Genomic DNA, 6,964 nt, shown 5'->3' with positions numbered 1-6,964 from the left:
CTTTGTGAAATAGAAAGGAAAGCAGGGACGGACACATGGGAGGCTTTGTACGGGACATTAACGTCAGATCAGGTGAAAGTACTTCTTACTAAGGGTTTTAGGAACAGACTCGCTCAGTGTCCGTTTAAAAAAAAAACAACCTTTATGGTTCATTTACAGGCTCCGTTTACGTTTGTTGGGGCTTCATCGTTTAAAAATGGAGCACACAAATGATTGAAGATGAAAGCAGCAGCCTGTAAAAAGGTTCTACGTTTGTAAGCAGCAGCAACAGAAATGTAGTTCACGGGGCTTGAAGGCCGATGCCTCTGTGGGAACGCTGTGTTGGAGCAGAATTACATCTAGTGTGGAGGTACTGTGACTTTTCTTGGATCTCTTTATAAACAATATCAGGCCAGTTTCACACAATCTGATAAAAATAAAAGTCAAAAAATAGGTTAGAATACAGATGTGCCAGTGATGGAGGAACGTCATCTCTATAATACTTATTAAAAATAAAGGGTGAATAAAGTGCACCATGTTTGTCCTCACAGCTGTTTTTATTTCTGTTATGGAGCAAAGATCAAAATGAAAACATTATTAAACAGGAATAAGGTCATGGCTGACTGCGTTAGATTATTCCACTGATATGATGACTGATATCTTTGGTTCTGAGGGATCACTGACACACTATTGATCATGTGAGTCATCACATGAGCCATGGTGTGGAAAAAAGGGCGTGGGTCATTATGTCACTGGGGAAAGGGGATGAAGTCACAGCGAGACAAGGCCTCACCCTCTCATGTGACGTCCTGAGATCACCTGAGGCTCGGCGAGCTAAAGCTCCTGGGTGCAGTCACTGACCAGGAATCTGTTTACACCGGTTTAAGGAATGTTTCTCAATATAGGGCCTCTAGATGAACCAGTCAATGATGGGGAGGCATTTTTATCATGGCTGTGTCCAAATTCAGGGGCTGGAAAGTTGGAAATGGCAGGAAGGTAGGCGTTAGCATTCAAGATTCCTTATTTGTCACATGCACAGTTCTACAAGTACAACACGCAGTGAAATGTATCCTGACACGCTCCTCGACTGTGCAAAGGGCGAGAGAAGAACATTATATGCACACGTGTATTCATGTTATGGTTTAGGGCTCGGGTGGCTTGGGGATAGAAGCTCCTCTTGAGTCTCTGTCCTTGCCCGGATGATGTGGAACTTTCTGCCGGATCGCAGAAGTTGGAACAGATTGTTGCCAGGATGGGACGGGTCCTTCAGCAGGGGGGGGCAATGCTGCTCAGGGGTTAGGCTAACCCTGAACCCTAACGAGGTATTTAATAATATAGATCAATCATTATTTGCTGATGATGGAGGCATTTGGATTATTTTTACAGAGAGTAGATTAGCTGTTTAATCTCAAATTGTATGGGAATGAGACGGAACAGGTTGATTGCTTTAAACATTTAGGTATGTGGTTTGATAAAAGGCTTACATGGAAAACACATATTGGGGAATAACTGAGAAATGTAAAAAGGTTTTGGATATTTGAAGATGTTTAAAAGGCAGCGCGTGGGGTGCAGATAGGACAGCATCAAAAGCTTTATAAAGACTTCATTAGCTCAGTTCTGCTTTATGGTTCAGCGGCTAAAACATTGTTAAATAACTTGGATAAAATTCAGTGTCAAGCGCTGAGGTTTTGTTGTGGGGCCATTAAAACTACACCAGTGTCCACACTGCACGTTGGAGTGGGTGAACAACCATTAGAAATCAGAAGACATGAAATAGCTGTAACTTACTGGGCAAAGTTAAAGGGACACAGTGAAAATCATAAAGCTCAGAATATAATTAAACCTTGTTCAAGAAAAAGTAAAAAAGTGAACGAATAAGACGTTTTGGTTGGATTATAGGGGAAAAATAAATGAGACAGGAATTAGTAACGAACATATTAGTCCAGCAGAACCATTTTCAAATTTACTGCCATGGATATATGACCAGACAACTGATTTCATTCATCACACAAAGGAAGAGCCAGGTATATGATCACATAAGGGGAGAGTATTCAGAACATGTGGACAGAACATGTAAACTGATGCAGCATAATTGTTAGATAATAAAGTGTTGTGTTTGTTATTCCAGAAACAAGCTTTGTGATGAATAAAAGAATTACTGATGTTTATACTGGAGAACTGTAGCAGTGTTAATCACTGCAAACTGGGTGGAGGAGGCACCAGTAGGAAGTGTTTGATGTGCTCGGACTCTGGTAGCGCACTATTGAGGATATGTCTTACGTGTTTGGATTCTAGACACGATATTGTTTTTTAATATAATTCGTTTAATCTGTAGAATCAAACAGGAATAGAAATACATTTTTATGGATTCCTGAACATATCGGTGTAGATGGAAAGGAAGAGGCCGGTAAGTTTGCAAAAGGTGCAACGAGAAGAAGTCATGTAGATATGGATATAAAATATAGTAAAATTAGGTTAAAGGTCGCGTGTCAGGCACAATGGGACAGAGAAGGAAAAGGTAGATATTATTATGGTATACAGAGAGCAGCTGGACACTGTAGAAGAAGTCATAACAGTAAGAGAGAAGACGATATAATCTCAAAAGTAAGATTTGGTCATACAGGTTTAAATAACACTGTAAAAAAGATGAATAAGCATGAGACGGGGAAGTGTGAAACACTTGAACGTGTAATGTTAGAATGTGGTCAATACTCTGAGTTACAGAAAAATAAAATTCAATCAAGTGTCAAATAAATGTTACAGAGGAGTCCAGGTGACAGGGACACGGCCACTGTGTTGGAAGGAAGAGTGCTACGAACCGCACTTAAAAGCAGCTCAAAAGAAAAAGGACGGTACAGAGACAGACTGCGACCGGATGCAACGAGACGGTACTTGCAAAAAAATAGCGTGCATTGAAAATGTGGACCCGTATGAAATAACAGCAGTGGAGTAGAAACCCTGAGGACCAACCGCCGTTGACGTAGCGTGATCTATTCTCGTACCTGTGGAGTCAGCGCGTACACGGCGAACCAATTTCGCAATTATAAATCTCTGGAGGCGCACATCCAGTTCACCAATGGTTGGGTACAAGATTTGGCTATTTTTAAGCCTCCACGTCGTGAGTACGCCGTCATTCCAACAAAGGTAAGTCAGCTCGAGTACTGCGAGTGAAATGCGTTCGACTTCCTCCCGAACATTCAGATTAGTGCAGCATAAATTCATTCATGAGGGGAAATTACAGTGAGAACATGTGGAGGCTGTCAGGGGGATAACATAGTGAGTTCAGTGCATTGATGTGACTAAATTGTGACAATTTAGTTATTCTCTATGGTTAAAGAAATTGCAATAATTTATTAATGTTTATTATAAATAATCCTAATTATACACCTTGCTTCCATGTTTGTGTCCTGTGTCACTAAAAATACATTTTATTTTAGTTTTATACATCGATTAATGACCTGCAGAATCTCATTATCATATTAAGTGATTCATAATTGTCACTTTATGCTTTCTCCATCTCTAAAGTGATGACACCCTTCCATGACATACTTTAGGTTCATTTTCTGCAGGCAGGTTTCTGACAGAGAACAGGCGGATTTATACTACAGGGAGTGCAGAATTATTAGGCAAATGAGTATTTTGTCCACATCATCCTCTTCATGCATGTTGTCTTACTCCAAGCTGTATAGGCTCGAAAGCCTACTACCAATTAAGCATATTAGGTGATGTGCATCTCTGTAATGAGAAGGGGTGTGGTCTAATGACATCAACACCCTATATCAGGTGTGCATAATTATTAGGCAACGTCCTTTCCTTTGGCAAAATGGGTCAAAAGAAGGACTTGACAGGCTCAGAAAAGTCAAAAATAGTGAGATATCTTGCAGAGGGATGCAGCAGTCTCAAAATTGCAAAGCTTCTGAAGCGTGATCATCGAACAATCAAGCGTTTCATTCAAAATAGTCAACAGGGTCGCAAGAAGCGTGTGGAAAAACCAAGGCGCAAAATAACTGCCCATGAACTGAGAAAAGTCAAGCGTGCAGCTGCCAAGATGCCACTCGCCACCAGTTTGGCCATATTTCAGAGCTGCAACATCACTGGAGTGCCCAAAAGCACAAGGTGTGCAATACTCAATACTATATCACTTCAAACAGAGGTGATCCAGTAATGCTGCACTAATGAATTAGACTAACTATTCACTTTAGCTAAAGTTATTAAGTTAGCTACAGAGTTGGGATGCTGTGTAAGACATAAATAAAGCTAAAACACAAAGGTTTGGACACCGTTTTGCATGTTTCCCTACTGTAGGGGTCTCTGCAAGCATACAGAGGGGGTACTCTGAGAGGGTCCAAGATGACAACTTTGGAATTCTACTAGAAACAGTCGATCATATTTGTTGTCAAAGCTGAATTCAGGGCAAACTACGCTAAATTAGCGTTTTTAGCTAACAGCTACAATAAGCATAAAAGTTACCTTACGGCTATCATTTGTTAACATGACGCTTGTTCTTATACATGTAATACATTTATTACCAACCTGAGAGTTTATCCGCTGGTCATTCGACATGACGAATGACTTCTGAAGTCTTAATTCAGCTCAAGATGCTGTAGATTCCCGTCAGTAACACTTTCGGTCCGCTAGTAAAACGTAGTTCTATTAATCTGCGCTTGAACCGGAACCGGATGTAAGTTCCAAAAAACTGAATTTTGGAACTGAAACTGAATGGTGAGAAGTGAAACTGAAATTATTCGAGAGCTGAATTTTTAAAGGATAAAATGCAGTTTCAAAGCAAATCAATTCATTTTCAAAATATAAAATTCAATTTCAATTTAGTGATGATCATTTTCAAACCATAAATTCAATTTCAAATTTAACTCATTCAAATTCAGTTTCTGATGGCACAGATTTCTGCCCATAACCACCACTGAACAAGACACACAAGCTGAAACGTCAAGACTGGGCCAAGAAATATCTCAAGACTGGTTTTTCTAAGGTTTTATGGACTGATGAAATGAGAGTGAGTCTTGATGGGCCCGTGGCTGGATTGGTAAAGGGCAGAGAGCTCCAGTCCCACTCAGACGCCAGCAAGGTGGACGTGGAGTACTGGTTTGGGCTGGTATCATCAAAGATGAGCTTGTGGGGCCTTTTCGGGTTGAGGATGGAGTCAAGCTCAACTCCCAGTCCTACTGCCAGTTTCTGGAAGACACCTTCTTCAAGCAGTGGTACAGGAAGAAGTCTGCATCCTTCGAGAAAAACATGATTTTCATGCAGGACAATGCTCCATCACACGCGTCCAAGTACTCCACAGCGTGGCTGGCAAGAAAGGGTATAAAAGAAGAAAAACTAATGACATGGCCTCCTTGTTCACCTGATCTGAACCCCATTGAGAACCTGTGGTCCATCATCAAATGTGAGATTTACAAGGAGGGAAAACAGTACACCTCTCTGAACAGTGTCTGGGAGGCTGTGGTTGCTGCTGCACGCAATGTTGATGGTGAACAGATCAAAACACTGACAGAATCCATGGATGGCAGGCTTTTGAGTGTCCTTGCAAAGAAAGGTGGCTATATTGGTCGCTGATTTGTTTTTGTATGTCAGAAATGTATATTTGTGAATGTGGAGATGTTATATTGGTGTCACTGGTAAAAATAAATGATTGAAATGGGTATATATTTGTTTTTTGTTAAGTTGCCTAATAATTATTCACAGTAATAGTCACCTGCACACACAGATATCCCCCTAAAATAGCTAAAACTAAAAACAAACTAAAAACTACTTCCAAAAACATTCAGCTTTGATATTAATGAGTTTTTTGGGTTCATTGAGAACATGGTTGTTGTTCAATAATAACATTATTCCTCAAAAATACAACTTGCCTAATAATTCTGCACTCCCTGTATAAAATGCAGCGTTCTATAGATGGACACATAAAGAAATGAAAAATTACATGTATGTGCCAACTTTCTAAACACTTTGTTACATTTATGATAAAGTTGTTACGTTCCCCTGGGGGGGTCTAGGCGATGAGGGGGAAGTAACAAAAGTGACCGGGTCAGAAAAAGGAATCAAGGAGGCGAAACAGTTAAATAAAACAGTTTTATTGAAGTAATTCAACTAAAAGAGACGGACAAGCCGCTATCACCATTTTTGAAAAACAACAAACAAAACTCAGGCGTTGGTCAATCAATAAAGTAAAACGTAAGCCAAAAAGAAAAAGCAGCTCACCAGCTGAAAACCACCAAACACAGCTCACTAGCTGTAACCACACTACTGGCACTCCCGCCCAGAGCTCACCTTTCCCTGGGCTTAAATACTTTTAATTACTGATGAGAGTCAGCTGCACAAAAGGGAAAGGTGGCACCTCAGGCAGAAGGGGTAGTGGGACACGCCCACACAGGCACATAGGAGGGAGGCCGTTCAGGAGGAGGCCCTGCTAGGGCCGTAACACCCCCTCCCATAAATACAAACCCGTGGTTTGTCCAATGATTATGATAACCAAAACAACTAATCATGTCCGTAACCGTCGCATCAACAAATTGCAGGCTTTCCACCTACCCCATAGCAACGGTTAGGCATTGCCCGCGGAAGTTGCCAACCCCATCTCAATGGGTTCAAAATACTTACTGAGGGTGGCCGCAGACCCTCAAAACAACGTCTCATGCGATAGCTAGGGCTTTGAGCCATCACATGTGGAGAGCACAGCAGGCAGTCAGAAGACCTTACTGTAAGAGTTTTCAGACAATTGCTCCGGTCACGGGTACAGGCATGCTTGTTAGTCAGGGGTGCAGATCTGAGTGGTGGTGTTATACATGATCTGTCCACCTGCAGGTCATGTTGAGGAACAGGGACATTGTCAACCAGCAGCAGCTCAGGGTTAGTTGACCTCTCACACTGACTACATGACACGATTGAGCAATTATGCTCCAAGTGTAGCCTTTTACTAGGCCTGGCAACCTGGTCGGTTTGAGAACCACGACTAGCTTTTCTC

Source organism: Maylandia zebra, linkage group LG22 (genome assembly GCF_041146795.1).
Source record: "Maylandia zebra isolate NMK-2024a linkage group LG22, Mzebra_GT3a, whole genome shotgun sequence".
Classification (NCBI taxonomy): Eukaryota; Metazoa; Chordata; class Actinopteri; order Cichliformes; family Cichlidae; genus Maylandia; species Maylandia zebra.
This window is presented reverse-complemented; position numbering follows the sequence as displayed.